The 17,278-nt window shown below is 37.2% G+C and overlaps 1 pseudogene; it reads left to right on the forward strand.

Annotated features, from left to right (window-relative positions):
* The window catches only part of LOC106509498, a 154,704-nt pseudogene that overhangs the window by 14,314 nt on the left and 123,112 nt on the right, over positions 1–17,278 (forward strand).

Raw genomic sequence — 17,278 nt, forward strand, 5'->3', positions numbered from 1 at the left:
ACCTTAATTCATAGGCTTTCTGACAAATGTGTTACTTCAGAGGGGTCATATTCGCCATCCTATCTTTCACTTTCTGGTTTGGGATTACACTCAAAATGAGATACACAAATAAATTAGTTTGTTAGAAATAAAATCTATTTCTTCCTGTCATGAACTTGAGTTAGGGGATGAGAAACATGACTATTAGAATGACTAGATATACACATAGACAGTGGGATGCTTGGAACTGCTTTAGAGTGTCTTATTTGAGAGGTTTAAAACTGGTTCTAAACTTGTACTGCCACATGCAATAATTATTCATAAAGGAATTCATTATTGATATCACAATGCCCTATAGGTATACTGTTGGTCAATACCTGTAGCAATGCAACAATCCAAAAAAGAAAATTCAAATAGCTGGACATCTTTTAAAAGTTTCATTAGGCTAAGAGCAAAATATCTGACAAGTTTTTGATTTGCCTTTCTCATGATTTGATGTCCCAGCAGAGCAACTGGGAACCTAATTCTGACCAACAAGGAGGAATTGCTTGTCTAATTGGAAGTGACAGAAACCTTGGGAGAAAACAACCACATACCAAGGATAATTATAAGAAGGTAACATGGGCCCTAAAGCATAGTGTCAAGAAACCTGAAGCTCTCAAATGAGTGAGGCTTGCAAAAAATGCTGAGAGGACAGAGAATGGGCTTTTAAATATTCTGTTCAAAGGAAGATGATCAAAGAAGGGAAAAGCCCACTTAACAGCAACTGGTGTAAAGTTAGAGCTGACAAGAAAGCAGACTCCCTAAATGTTATTTTGTTTCATTCTCTACAAAGGAAACTTGAGAAGCAGGTTGACATAGTAGAAAGAACTATTTGTGTTTATGGGGTTAAGCAAATTTGGATTTAATTCTGTTTCAGCACTTAGTAGTTATATTATTCTGGATCTCCCTTTCCCTATCTGTAAAGTGGAGATAACTTTATCTTTCTCATATGATTGTTCTAGTGATAGAATTAATACATTCAAAACACTGAGCCAGGCTCACAGTAGTGCCTAAATAAATAGGAACTTCTTAACATCCTTCAAAAGAGTAGTATACATAGTGACAAGAGAAGTAATACTCTTCCCAAGTAGAAGAAGGAATTCTAGATGTTCCCACTGTGATGCAGTGGATTAAGGATCTAGCATGGCTGCAGCTGTGGTGTAGGTCACAGATGTGGCTCAGATTCAATCCCTGTCCCTAGAACTTCCATATCCCATGGGTGTGACCAAAAAAGAGGGAAAAAAGAAGAGGAGGAAGAGGAAGGAATTCTAAGAAAGTACCTACCAGTTTCAGTTTAGAATACATTGTATGATATGAATGGCTTATATTGAAGGTTTTTTGTGGGGGTGGTGTACAAATGAGACCTGAGAACTACTGTCCCCATCTTTGAGGAATTATGGGAAACAGAATTGGTGCTAAAACAATATCTGTCTTATGGGTGAAAAGCAGAAATTAAAACCTGGAATTGTTTGAGACGTTCCCCCCACTGGTATAGTATTCATTTGCCCAGGCAAGAGGCAATTCTTAAAAAAAAAATAAAAATAAAAAGCAACTGAAACTAAATAATAGATTGAATTTTCCAAAGAAGTGCTTAAAGTGAAGACACAGTCTTGAAAGCAAAGGTGACAAAAAAAGAACAGGTTTATTGAGTTTCTTCGAAGCTTGAAGAGATAAAACTTAAAAGAAGAAAAAATTGTATTCTAAAGCAAGATGTTGTGGGTTGAATGGTGGCACCCAAAGAGATATGTCCACATCTCAATCCCTGGAACCTGTGAATATTATCTTATTTGGGAAGAGGGTCTTGGCAGATGTAATTAAGTTAAGGATCTGGAGATGAAGAGATTAATCACCTTGGATTGTTTGCTTGGCTATGAATCCATTGACAAATACCGTTATGTGACAGACTGAAGAGAAGACACAGAAGCAGCAATGTGACAATCAGACTAAGACTGGAATAATACAGCTACAGGTAAAGGAATGCTGACACCTACCAGAATCTGGAAGAGGCAAAAATCAGATTCTCCCCTAGGTCCTCCACAAGTGTAGCCCTGCTGACATCTTAATTTAAGACTTCAGACCTCAAAACTGTAAGAGAATACATTTCTGCTGTTTAAGCCACCAGTTTGTGGTAACTTGTTACAGCAACCCTGCTAAGTTAACACGCAGATTGTAAAGAGAATCTAGTAATATCTCCAGTAGATTAGACTTACCTGGGTTAGAGGGAATGGGGGATTGTGAAATGGATGATGGAGGTTGAAGAAAGTCTGAGGCACTTCTTGGAGGAAATATGTAAACCAGAGTAGAGTTAGCAAATTGCAGACCCCGTAGACTCTACTTTGACAGACACTGTCAAAGTTTGAAAGACCTGACAGAAGTTCCCGTCATGGTGTAGGTTGCAGATGCAGCTTGGACCCTGCATTACTGTGGCTGTGGTGTAGGCCAGCAGCTACAGCCCTGATTTGATCCCTAGCCTGGAAACTTCCATATGCCATGAGTGTGGCCCTAAAAAGAAACAAGACCCCCACCCCAAAAATAGGGGGAATCTAATCATACAAGTAGTATCTAACAAACTAATAGGGATTTTTTAAGTTTATTCACTTATTTAGATATCACAAATTTAGGGAACATTTATTCTTTGTAAATACCTATGTTAGGCTTTAGAAAGATGATTAAAGTATTCTTGGATTTTAGGAGTTTAATATCAGTGAGCAAAAAAGGTTTGTAAAAATATGATATGTTACAATATAAATATTCACTGTAAAGACATTTAGCAAAAATTTTTTTAATTAACTGCATTTAATTGTTTGGGATACACTTACATTAACATATGTAAAATACTTTTAAGAATTTAATAAGCTGGACAAAATACTATTTGTTAAGAATATGACTGAGATGGAGTGCCCCTTGTGGTGCAGCAGAAACAAATCAGGCTAGTATCCATGAGGATGTGAGTTTGATCCCTGGCCTCGCTCAGTGGGTCAGGGGCCTAGCATTGCTATGAGGTGTGGTGTAGGTCAAAGATGTGGCTCAGACCCCCTGTGGCTTTTGCTGTGGCTGTGGCTCTGATTCAACCCCTAGCCTGGAAACTTCTGTATGCCACAAGTGCAGCCCTAAAAATATATGTATATATAGAATAAGCTCTAAAAATTAACAAGGACTTAAACACCCAAAGGAGGTAATACAAATAGTCACTAGGAACATAAAAACATATTTTAAAAATTCATTCTCAATTATAAGCAAGTTAGGACAACAAATTTGAAAAAAAATCAATAATCATCTATCCATGCTTGCAAAGGTGTGGCAAAATGGATGCTTATATACTGGTGCTGTATATTTATAAACATTTTAGTTTATACAATGATAACTTTGTGGAAAGTTATTACAGACAAGTTTTACCATGCAATGTAGCTGTTTTCCTCTAGGAGGCTACTTTAAGAAATACTCTAGGGAGAAAGGATTAAGATAGCAGAATAGAAGGACTGGAGCTCACCTTCTCTCATAAAAACAACAAAATTACAACCAAATGCTGAACAACCTTAAACAAAATGGACTTTCAAAAAGATCTCCTACTCCAGAAGACAAAGAGGAGGCCATATCGAGAGGCAGAAGGGGCAATTACACAATATAAGCAACCCCATACCTGCCAAGTGGGAAGCCCACAGACTGGAAAGTAACCTTATCACAGAGACTCACCTACAAGAGTGAGAGTTCTGAGCCCCATGTCACGTCCCCATGGCATTGGGAGGAGGAGCCCTTGGAGTGTCTGGCATTGAAGGCCAGTGGAGCTTGTGTGCAGGAGCTCCACAGGACTGGGGGAAATGGGGACCTCATTCTTGAAAGGCACACACAGGCTTTTGTTTGCACTGAGTCCCAGGACAAAGCAGAGTCTCTGTGGGAGTCGGGTAGGACCTGACTGCAGTTCTTGGAGGGTCTCCTAGGAGGACAGGGGGTGACTGTGGCTTGGGGTGCTTGGGAATATTGATCAGCATGTGTTCCTCTAGAGATGGCCATTTTGGGAAAATTTGGCCCAACTCCATCAGTGCTGAGAAGCCCCAGGCCAAACAATAATCCAGGTGGGATCACAGCCCCACCCATCAGTAAGTGGGCTGTTTAAAGGTCCCCCTAGGCACACAGTGCCTCTAGTCTCACCCAGATACAAAGCCCCACCCACCAGAGGGATAGGAATCACCCCATCAATGAGTGGGCAGGCACCAGTCCCTCCCATCAGGAAACATACAGCAAGCCCCTGTACCAAATTCAGCCACAAGGGGAGCAGACATCAGAAGTAAGAGAGGCTGCAATTCTATTGCCTGCAAAAAGGACACCATACCAAATACCTATAAAAATGAAAAGACAAAGAACTGTAACTCAGATAAGGGAGAAAGAAAAAACCCCAGAGAAACAGCTAAGTGATCTGGAGATTGTCAGCCTTTAGGAAAAAAGACTTTAGACTGATGCTGCTGAAGATGATGCAAGACATTGGAAATAAACTGGAGGCAAAGATTGATAATTTACAGCAAACACTGAGCAAAGAAATACAAGACGTAAAACTTAAGCAAGCAGAGATACAAAATACAATAACTGAAATAAAAAATTCATTAGAAGTAACCAACAGCAGATTACAGAAGGCAGAAGAATGAATAGGAGAGGTGGAGGACAGACTAGTGGAAATCACCGATGTATAACAGAAAAGGGAAAAAAGACTGAAAAGAAATGAAGACAGTCTAAGTGAACTCTGGGACAACATTAAATGTACCAACAGCTGTATTATAGGGGTGCCAGAAGGAGAAGAGAGAGAGAAGGGTACAGAAAAAAATATTTGAAGATATAATAGCCAAAAACTTCCCTAACATGGGAAAGGAACCACTCACTCAAATCCAGGAAGCACAATGAGTACCATACAAAATAAACCCAAGGAGGAAAACCCTGAGACACATATTAATCAAACTGACCAAAATTAAAGGGAAAATATTGAAAGCAGCTGGAAAAAGAAACAAATAACATACATGCGAACCCAATAAGGTTATCAGCAGATTTTTCAGCAGATTTTTCAGCAGAAACTCTGCAGGCCAGAGGGAGTGGCATGATATCCTTAATGTAACGAAAGGAAGAAAACCTCCAACCAAATTACTTTGCCCAGCAGATTCGAAGGAGAAATCAAAAGCTTTAAAAATAAGTAAAAGCTAAGAGAATTCAGCACCACTAAACCATCTTTATGACAAATACTAAAGGGACTTCTCTTGGAAGAAAAGAAAAGGTCACAACTAGAAGCAAAAATATCACAAATAACAATGCTCACCAGTAAAGGCATATACAGTAAAAGTAGGAGATCATCCATGCACAAATGTGCTACCAAAATCAGAAATCTTGAGAAAAGGAGGGTACAAATGCAGGACACTGGATGCACTGGCAACTAAGAGACCAACTTAAAACAATCTCGTATATATGTAGACTCATACCAAAACTTCAGGGTAACTGCAAACCAAAAATCTATAATTGATACATACCACACACTCAAATAAGAAAAATCAACTCAAATAAAACACTAAAGATAGTCATAAAACCACAAGAGGAGAGAACAAGAGAAGAAGGGAAGAAAAAAGAGCAACAAAAACAAATTCAAGACAGTTAACAAAATGGCAATAAAAATATACATATCAATAATTACCTTAAATGTAAATGGACTAAATGCCCCAATCAAAAGATAAAGACTGGCTGAATGGACACAAAAACAAGATCCATATATATGCTTTCTTCAAGAGACCCACTTCACTTCTAAGGACACGTACAAATTGAAAGTGAGAGGATGGAAGAAAATATTCCATGCAAACAGGAATCAAAAGAAAGCTGGAGTAGCAATACTCACATCAGACAAAATAGACCTTAAAATAAAGAATATTATAAGAGACAAGGAAAGACACTACATAATGATCAAAAGATCAATCCAAGAAGAAGATATAACAATTTTAAATATTTATGCACCCAACATAGGATCACCACAATATATAAGGAAACTGCAAACAACCTTAAAAGGAGAAATAAACAACAACACAGCAATACTGGGGGACTTTAACACCCCACTTACAGCAAAGGACAGATCATCCAGACAGAAAATCAATAAGGAAACACAGGCCCTGAATGAAGCATTAGACCAGATGGACTGAATAGATATTTACAGGAAATTCCATCCAAAAGCAACAGAATACACATCCTTCTCCAGTGCACAGGAACATTCTCTAAGATTAATCACATCCTGAGCTACAAATCAAGCCTTGGTAACTTAAAGAAAATTGAAATCCTATCAAGCATCTTTTCTGACCATAATGCTATACGACTGGAAATCAACAACAAGAAAAAAACTGCAAAAAACACAAACACGTGGAGACTAAAAAACATGCTACTAAACAATCAATGGATTACTGAAGAAATCAAAGAGGAAATTTTAAAAAAATACCTAGAAGCAAATGAAAACACAGATACAACAGTCCAAAACCTATGGAGCAAAAGCAGTTCTATGAGGCAAGCTCATAGCAATACAAGTCTACTCCAGGAAACAAGAAAAAGCTCAAATAAACAAGCTAACTTTACAGCTACAGAGAGAACAAGCAAGACCTAAAGTTAGCAGAAGGAAAGAAATCATAAATATCAGAGCAGAAATCAATGAAATAGAAATGAGGAAAACCATAGAAAGGATCAATGAAACCAAAAGCTGGTTCTTTGAAAAGATCAACAAAATTCATAAACCCTTAGCCAGACTTATCAAGAAAAAAAGAGGACTCAATAAAATTAGAAATGAAAAAGAAGTTACAAAAGACATCACAGAAACACAAAGGATCATAAGAGACTACTACATCCAACTGCATGCCAGTAAAATAGACAACCTAGAAGAAATGGACAAATTCTTAGAAAAGTACAATTTTGCAAGACTAAACCAAGACAAAATAGAAAAGATGAATAGACCAATCACAAGTACTTAAATTGAAACTGATTTAAAAACTTCCAACAAACAAAAGTCAAGGGCCAGATGGCGTCACAGGTGAATTCTATCAAACATTTAGAGAAAAGCTAACACCTATCCTTCTGAAACTATTGCCAAAAATTGCAGAGGAAGGGACTCTCCCAAACTCACTCTATGAGGCCACCATCACTCTGATACCAAAACCAGACAAAGATACTACAAAGAAAGAAAATTATAGGTCAATTTCACTGATGAACATAGATGCAAAAATCCTCAACAAATTACAAGCAAACCAAATGAAACAATACATTAAAAGAATTGTACATCATGATCAAGTGGGATTTATACCAGGGATGCAAGGATTTTTCAATATCGGCAAATCGATCATTGTGATACACCACATTAACAAACTGAAGAATAAAAACCATATCATCCTCTTAATAGATGTATAAAGAGCCTTTGACAAATTTACATTTCTGATAAAAACTTTTCAGAAAGTGGGCATAGAGGGAACCTATCTCAGCATAATAAAGGCCATATATCACTATTTGCAGATGACATGATAGTGATGTACCAGAAAATCCTAAAGATGTACCAGAAAACTTAGAGCTCATCAATGAATTTGGCAAAGTTGCAGGATACAAAATTAATACACAGAAATCAACTGCATTTCTATATACTAACAAAGATCAGGAAGAGAAACTAGGGAAACAATCCAATTAACATCACATCAAAATTAATAAAATACTTAGGAATAAACCTACCTAAAGAGACAAAAGACCTGTATTCTGAAAACTATAAGACACTGATGAAAGAAATCAAAGATGACGTAAACAGATGGAAAGACATACCATGCTCTTGGAGTGGAAGAGTCAACATTATCAAAATGACTGTACTACACAAGCCAATCTACAGATTCAATGCAATCCCTATCAAATTACCAAGGACACTTTTCACAGAACTCGAACAAAATATTCTAAAGTTTGTTTGGAAGCACAAAAGCCCCAGAATAGCCAAAGCCGTCCTGAGAAAGAAAAATGGACCTGGAGGAATCAGGCTCCCTGACTTCAGACTATACTACAAAGCAGTAGTCATCAAAACCGTATGGTACTGGCACAAAGGGAAATATAGATCAGTGGAACAGGATAGAAAGCCCACAATTAAACCCACGTACCTACAGCCAACTAATCTATGACAAAGGAGGCAAGAATATGCAGTGGAGAAAAGACAGCCTGTTCAATAAGTGGTGCTGGGGAAATTGGACAGCCACGTATAAAAGAATGAAATTAGAACACTTCCTAACACCATACACAAAAATAAACTCAAAGTGGATTGAAGACCTAAATTAAATTCTTAGAGGAAAACAGGTGAATACTCTTTGACATAAACCACAGAAATATCTTCTCAGATGCACCTCCTAGAGTAATGACAATAAAAACAAAAACAAATGGGACTTAATTAAACTTAAAAGGTTCTGAACTCCAAGAAATGCAATTTTGAAATAAAGTATTCAGGAGTTCCCGTCGTGGCGCAGTGGTTAACGAATCCGACTAGGAACCGTGAGGTTGCGGGTTCGGTCCCTGCCCCTGCTCAGTGGGTTAACGATCCGGCGTTGCCGTGAGCTGTGGTGTAGGTTGCAGACGCGGCTCGGATCCCGCGTTGCTGTGGCTCTGGCGTAGGCCGGTGGCTCCAGCTCCGATTCGACCCCTAGCCTGGGAACCTCCATATGCCGTGGGAGCGGCCCAAAGAAATAGCAAAAAGACAAAAAAAAAAAAAAAAGAAAAAAAAAGAAATAAAGTGTTCAGCCTAAAATTTTTTAAATACACTTAAAAATATTTTTAATGAGGTAAAGAAATGCACTAAGTGAAAAGCAAGGAAATTTTATTATTTCCTTCAGTGAATATGTATAACTGGAAAATATATGTAATTCTGTGTTACTAGAAATATTTTGTTCTATATTTTTCTCCATGAGAAATTTAGAACCAGTTTACATATAAACAAGAAAGATAGTAATGAAGCTCATCTAAGGAATGATTGGAGGAAAATATGAATGTTTAGCCTGGAGTATATGTGTGAGAGCATGATGGCTGTCTTCGAGTCTCTCAAGTACCATAATATGGAAAAGAGTCCATATTTCCTCAGGAAGTCTCAGAGAGGCAACTAGACCCACTGGTAGGGGCTATAGTCATTGTCAATGTCAAAACGGTTATAACCTTGTTTGTTTATCAGCCATTTCAGCTCAGTGTAAGAAACACTTTCTAATGGAATGGGGCAAAAAGTGAGTGAATTTCTAGTCACTTGAAGGATTCAAACATAGATTGTCACCTACTTGATTGGACATTATAGAAGAGATTCAAGCATCAGAAGTGTGGCTTTTGGTGTAATCATACCAGCTGTATGAGAAGTGATTTAAACCTTCTGGGACACAATTCTCTATAAAATGGGAATTTTCTAAATTACCTTCATTTTTTTTAATTCAAGTTTTAAATCATTTTAATTCTGCATTTTTCTAATTACATTTGGTTATCTTTTCCAGATTTACTTGAGATTGGCTTTGTATCACTTGAAAGACATCACACTATATTTGTGAGAATTAATTTAGATGTTTAAAAAAGTATTTGTAAAAATGAAAAACTATGTTTTATATTATTGGTGAACATCACTGACCATTAGGAAAATGCAAATTAACACCACAGTGAGATACCACTACACAATTATTAGAATGGGTAAAATTAAAAATACCAGTGGTACCAATTGTTGACAAGATGCAGAGCAATTATATCTCTTATACTTTGCTAGGGGAATATAAAATGGTACAGCCACTCTAGTAAACAGTTGGTACATTTTATATAAAGCTAAAAATATATTTATCATGAAACCTAGTAATCCAACTACTGTATATTTACTCTAGAGAAAACTTCTATTTACACAAAATTCTGTACTGTCAACAATCCAGTATTCTCCAATGGGTGAATAAATAAACTGTGGTACATTCCATATACTACTCAGCAATAAAAAGGAACAAATTTTATTCATGCAACAATCTGCATGGATCTCAATGCCATTGTGCTAATTGAGAAAGCAATCTCAAAAAGTTACATGTAGTATGATTCTATTTATATGACATTCTCAAAATGGCAAAATTCTAGTGATAGAGAGTAAGTGGTGTCAGGAGCTAGGGTTGAGGGGAGGGTGTGACTATAAAAGGATAGCATGAGGAAGTTACTTTGGGGTGGTGGAATAATTCTATATACTAATTGTGGTGATCACTACATTATTATATGTGATAATTCCCAGGCTAGGGCTTGCATCAGGGCTGCAGCTGCCAGCCTATGCCACAGCAACAGCAATGCAGGATCAAAGCTGTGTCTGCAACCTACACCTCAGCTCCTTGCAATGTGGATTCTTAACCCCCTGAGGCCAGGAATCAAATCTGAGTCCTCATGGATACTAGCCAAGTTTTCTACCACTGAGCTAAAATGGAAACTCCTTAAACCTTTTTTTTAATTGAAGAGAGCCCCAGAAATAAGGTGTGAGAGGTACTTACTTGACAATAATTTCACTCTTCTTTAAAGGAATAAATGGTCAAATTGAAAGTAAATTCAGGTAAAACCTTTATATTTTATTCTTATTTTCAAATTTTACAACCCCATTTTCAAAGGAAGGCTCCAGAAAAATATTTTCACATAAATGTTCACAGCCATCGTTCAATTGCAATTTTTTTTTAACTATTTATCCATTATTGTACAGATAAATAGTAGGATCTTGCCAGGTTCTACTTTAGCTGCTGATTCTGTTTTACTGGACTAAATTTACTTTCAATCAAATTGCATAATAAACACAAAAGCTTAAAATTTTTTCCTATCCTCGGTTAAGATTTACAGAGAGTTTGTCCCAAGAGTGAATTTTTCTAATCAGATGATCCTTATGAATACTAAAATATTAGTGTTTCTCGGACAGTATAAGACTGTTCTTGGCTGACATTATCAATGTTCAATTATTTTCAGTTCTTTTTTCTAGCTATGGAAAAGGTTACATTTCTTCCACAAGTTAGGCAGGGCTGTGTGACTAGTTCTGCTGACGAATAGTGACCAGAGGTGATATGGTCAAAGCATTTAAGATTCAGTGCATGATTCACCAGGCTGTCTTTCCTGGCACCAAGAACCCGGAGACGTCATTCAGGTGGACGGACCAGAGGAAGGAAGAAATTTGGAATGCTGAGCCACTATATGAAGGGCTACCCTGGGGAAACTCCTGGACTCTTAGCAGATTTGCCTGAGTAAGAAATTTCTTTGTGATAAGCCTCTGAGATTTTGGCATAGTTTATTACTGCAGCATTCCCTATTTGAACCTGACAAATAGAATCTGTATACTAACTTCACCTATGTTAAAGCTTTTCACAATCTTTAGTGTTTTTCATATATCACTTGATAGTTGTATGTGTAAAAACTGTGTATGTATCTATGTGCAGCTTTTCCAATAAGAAAATATTTAATATAATTAGCATTTCAATTCATAATTTATTTTTCAGTCTCTACCACCAACTTAGGATCTCAAATTTCTAATCAAATTATCAGTATTTTAAATTATGTATATCTATATCTCAAACTTATACCTCATGCTAATCATTATCAACCAGTTTAAAAGGGGTACATTTGTTTATGCAGTCTTTCAATTCACTGAATAACCATGGCTGTTTCTATTCATGTTCCCTAGGAAGCAGATCCTGAGATAGAGTTTTGCATGCAGGAAAATATATTAGGGGGTTCTCTTGGAATTAACACTTATGAAATGCAGGATTGGAAAGTGGGAGAAATTGGGTTGTAAAATAGATATAACAAACCCTAAACTGACCCTTGGGTCACTCTTCAGCAGTGTTCCAAGTTGAGGCAAGGGTGCTGGGCCTCTGTATTCCCATCCATGATGAGTCACTGGATAAAGTCTGCCCCTAGGAAATGGGTGATCTTAGGTAAGGCAATTTCTGGTTGGAGCTAATATCTGGAGAGCTCTGAGCCAGAGTATTCCCAGCAACCGGACAAATAAGTCCTTCAGTCCTGAAGAAGAAGCTGGTGTTCACTAAACCTGGTAATCATGAAGAGGTGATTACCTGACACTTTCACATGATCACCACCTCCATCATCATTATCACATTTACTGACAATTTTACTACGTGCCAGGCACATGTCCTAAGTACTGTGAAATTAACTCATCTAATTCCCCATATAGCCCTGTAATAAAATCTCAAATGCTCTGCCTTCAAAAATAAAAATCAGTATAGGTATACAGCAGAAATTGGCACAACACTGTAAATCAACTGTATTTTAACTTTTTTTGTTGTTTTTTTAGGGCTGTACCCACAGCATATATGTAAGTTCCCTGGCTAGGGGTTGAATCCGAGCTGTAGCTGCCTGCTTACACCACAGCCACAGCAACACCAGATCCTAGCCACATCTGTGACCTACGCCACACAGTTCATGGCAACACTGGATCCTTAACTCACTGAACAAGGCCAGGGAATTGAACTTGCATACTCATGGATACTAGTCAGGTTCATTACCACTGAGCCACAATGGGAACTCCAACTATATTTTAATTTAAAAAAATTTAAAAACACAATATAGATGATTTCCGCAACATACCGCAATCCCAGAAATGCTTTGCTAATGACCAATCAGTAATTCCTATTGTAAGTTACTCTATCCAGTATGAGCAGCCCCATTCAGTGACTCATTGGCCATGATAGTTACTTTTGTCATAGGCTGCACCTTCTAAATCATAGATGGTATTATTAAGGTCTATAATTTACTTTAAAATAATTGAGCATTGATAATATGATTTTATGTGTGAATACATATATGTGTTAATTTAAACACATCATAAGTGCTGTTGATTGCTTTAATTTAGGAATTCACAATCTCAGGTATAGTCAGCTGCTATTTAGCCAAAAGGCCACACTCTAGAGGAAGCTACAAGTGTTTTAGCAATACTTATCTTGACTAACACCAGAATTTTGCTAATTAGCATAATGCATATTAGCAATCAGTTTTCATTGATGAAATCAGTGTTGTTTGAGGTATGTGGATTTGCTAATATTTTTTGACATTCCACCTTTGCTGAAGAATAGGGTATAAAAATCTGCCAACCACCATAATCTCTATCATTAAAAAAGGTACCAAGATTCGATCCCTAATATGTCCTGTATCCAGCTATTGATTCATTTGGATTCTGGTTGTCTGAATCCTTCCTTAAAATATTACTGCATCTATCCTAAGTGAACATTTCATGCACCTTGTAGTGGTAGCTGGTCTTCAAATGGATCCTTATTTCCCAGTGATACATACCATCCCTTTGTGTAGTTCCCAGGATGACATAGAATAGAGATGACCTGTGTGAATGACATATTCTGGAAATGAAGATAATGCCTTCCAAGGCCAAGCTTTTTTTTTTTTTTTTTTGTCTATTTGCCTTTTCTTGAGCCACTCCTGGGGCATATGGAGGTTCCCAGGCTAGGGGTCTAATCGGAGCTGTAGCCACTGGCCTACACCACAGCCACAGCAATGCAGGATCCAAGCCATGTCTGCGACGCACACCACAGCTCACGCAACGCCAGATCCTTAACCCACTGAGCAAGGCCAGGGATCAAACCTGCAACCTCATGGTTCCTAGTTGGATATATTAACCACTGCCAAGTGGGAACTCCCAAGGCCAAGTCTTAAAAGGTGTTACAGACTCTGCCTTTTTCTCTCTTGGATTATCTATTTTGAAGGAAGACAGCCATCATGCTGTGAAGCTTTTATGGAGGGATCCGAATGGGGTGGAAATCAGGTATACTGCCAATAGTCAGCACTAACATTCTAGCTATGTGAGTGAGCCATTTGAACTAGCCAGGCCTAGTCAAGCCTTCAGTTAACAATAGCTCCAGCCAACATCTTGACTTTTGGAAGACCATGAACCAAAACTACCCAGCCAACTTGATTTATCCCTTATCTATAGAAACTATAAGATAATAATATTTATTGTTATTTTGAGTCACTAAGTTTGGGGGTAATTTGTTATGCAGCAATAGACGTCTAATACATCATAGCAAATAAAAAGAGAGCTGGAACTGAATTAATCTTACAGATTTATAAACTATTGTTGTAAGCCTCCCTACTAATAACTATTTAATGTTTAAAATGTCTATTTTATGACTCAATTTGGTCTAATACTTGCTTGCATTATAACTAGTAACAAAGCTATGTCAGAGTAAACGCTCTCTTCACCTACCTCAAAAGTTGGTGGCTACTTTTACCTGTCAAAAAGAACAAAATAATTGTGCATGATCAAATTAACTTCGATAATTTTGCAAGAGCATCCTATTGATTTTTCTGTCTGCTATAGCTCTGTCCATTTCTCTTTATCACCACCATCAATCCAGTCCAGACTACCTTCATCTCTTACCCTGGACCACTTAATCATCTTCCCACTCATTTAGTAATATCCATTGGTGCTCTTCCAACCCATTATCAATTAGAGTTAGAGTGATCCTTTTCAAACACAAACCTATCCAAATCTATACCATTCCAGCCTCCATTTAAAATCTTTTAGGTGTCAGCAAAGATCATAAGGAAAAGACATAGCCTGACATGGCCTACCAAACTCCTGCCCAGTCTGGACCTACCAACATTTTGAGTGTTGTCTTGAACTCGACTCCCTCTTGCTCTCTTAGATTGCCCTGTCACTGGCCTTCCCTCAATTACTAGTACTTTTCCTGTTCCCACTCACAATAGAGATTTGTATATAGTATTTTCTCTGCCTTGAAATTTCTTCCTTTCCTCTTCGTCTAGTTCAAGTCTGTCTGTACTTCATATCTAGTGCATATGTCAGGTTCTTCAGCAAAACTTCCCCCAGTCTCCCTGATTGACTCTTACGGCACATTATTGACTCCTTGTATACCTGTCACATTGCAGTTTTACATTTATTTATGTTATTATCTAATGTTTGTGTTTACTGCTAGATCTTACATTCTATAAGAGCAGGTACCATATCTAATTAACTCATTTATGTATGTCCTGGAGTCCAAGAACATAGTGCATATTTGATAAATATTTGATTAAAGACTTAAAAAGTGATTATCTAATTGAATGAATTCAGATGGGTAAAATGTTGCCTCTGAGCCAGAATGCCTAGATCCAAATTCTGGCACTTCCTAAGTATGTAATGTTAAAATGCTTATATCTCATTGTTCTTTAGATTTTTCCTCTGTAAATTGGAAATAATAATTACCTTATAGGGTTTTACAAGGAATAAATGAGTTAATTTACATTAAGGGCTTAAAGCTACTCCTGACACATTAAGTACTATTTACGGCAAGTTCAATTATTATTGTTATTGCTAATATACTTGGTCATTTTGTCATGCTAGTTCTCTAGGCCATGGATACCAGTTCTTTGTATAAATTCATTCCTTTCTTATAGATAACAAATGTCAAGTGTCTATGTGGAAACAAGAAGCTATGTCAAAGACACAAATTGAGGGCAGAGTTTATGAATCTCTTTGAGCTGTCCAGTTTTGACTGATACCAATGTTAGCCCCCATATCACTGGTGTTTCTTTGATAATTTACTACTTACACAAAAAGATAAAGAAAGCAGTGTTTGAATTAAATGAGAATTTCAAAGAGTTCTATACCTATATTTTACTAGGGCACCAAAAAGAGTTCATGCACCAAAGTTCACACACCAGAAAGAATTGAGTCTACTATCTCTCAGTTATTTTTCATTAGTTACCTATCTGTGCTTCAAATAATGGCAAGAGATTAATATAATATATTAATACTACTGATCTCTTTGGAATATAGATCTTCCATACTTTTTTTTTTTTTTTTTTTCCAGTCTCACCCAGGGCATGTGGAAGTTCCCAGACCAGGGATCAAATCTGTGCCACAGCAGTAATCCAAACCGCTGCAGTGATGATGCTGGATCCTTAACCCACCGCATCACAAGAGAACTCCAGACCTTCCATACTTTTAAGGCACTGACTTTAAAATGTTAAAGCTACAGATTTGTAACTTTTGAACACTATATGTTATAAACTATTGAAATAATGTCTTTTCTGTCTTGACAGTGGAAGTGTTCATCCTCAATGCAACCACAGCAATGGTTGGATCTAGCTACTATTGCCTTTTACAGAAATTGTGAATGCTGCATTTTATTAGATTCAGCATCACCACCCATAGATAGGTTCCCTGTGAGCCGCCATTAATTTGGACAATAGGTCATAAACTGAAGGGTTGTTTTATATAAGTGTTACAAGTGGTGCGTTCTGCTCTTTGTTTACTACCAACCATGAAAAACAACACTGTACTTTCCAGAGAAACTGAGATCACCCAGTCCTTGCAACTTAGGTCATTTTAGTCTTAGAGCGAAAAAAAAAAAAAAAAAAGAATTCTTTTCAACTCCTTGCCAGTTCCTCTTGGCTTTTTTGAGAAGGCGATACCTCTGAAAGAAAATAGATCAAAGTTACATGGGACTAAGGGCAGATCAGATAGCTATACTTTGTAGTCTGTTGAAAACAGAGCTAGCTTTACTGGAAAAGAGATTATGTGTTAAAGTTATTAGGAGCAGAGGAAAGGTTTGAAGGCTTACTAGCCTAAAAAACCAACTTCCATTCCTCTACCAACTTGTCAGACCTTAAAGTTCCACCATTAGAAATTCACTTGTTTGCATTTTAAACAATAATTCCTTAAAGAAGTTACCTATGGGAAAAAAGTGAATTCTCTATCAATTCTTTTTCCTGAAAGTGAATTTTGAAAGCACTGAGACCAAGAGGTAATACTAGCTCCTAAAAGCTCTGATTTGACTTTAGGAGTGCTGTGGAGAGAAAAGGTCGGAAGAGTACAGGTTCCATTTGAGGAGAGGCTAGAGGGAAATCTGTGACCATAGAAAACAGTGATTTCAATGTGTGATGACTGTGAGGAGAAAGAGAAAAAAGAAGTGGATTTTTTTTTCATTTGTTGCTCTGGGCATCTACGATACAAGAAAGAAAATATATTACTATATGATGAGACAGAATGAAAATAACAAAGAGAAAATAGGAGAATCATTCCCCTGTCATGCCTAGAATGTGAGAGCAACTTCACTTTCTTAAATATCCTAGATATTTGCTTTTTTCTGACCATAGTAACACTAAATTCATTCCCCACTTACATTGATTAGTATATATAAGGCACCTTGAGGGGAATACAAATGCTTTAAGTTTTCTATGTTTGAGAGGCTCTCCATGTATCTTATTCTCCAGAAACTCATCAAGGCATAAACCA

This window comes from Sus scrofa, chromosome 2 (assembly GCF_000003025.6).
Source record: "Sus scrofa isolate TJ Tabasco breed Duroc chromosome 2, Sscrofa11.1, whole genome shotgun sequence".
Lineage (NCBI taxonomy): Eukaryota > Metazoa > Chordata > Mammalia > Artiodactyla > Suidae > Sus > Sus scrofa.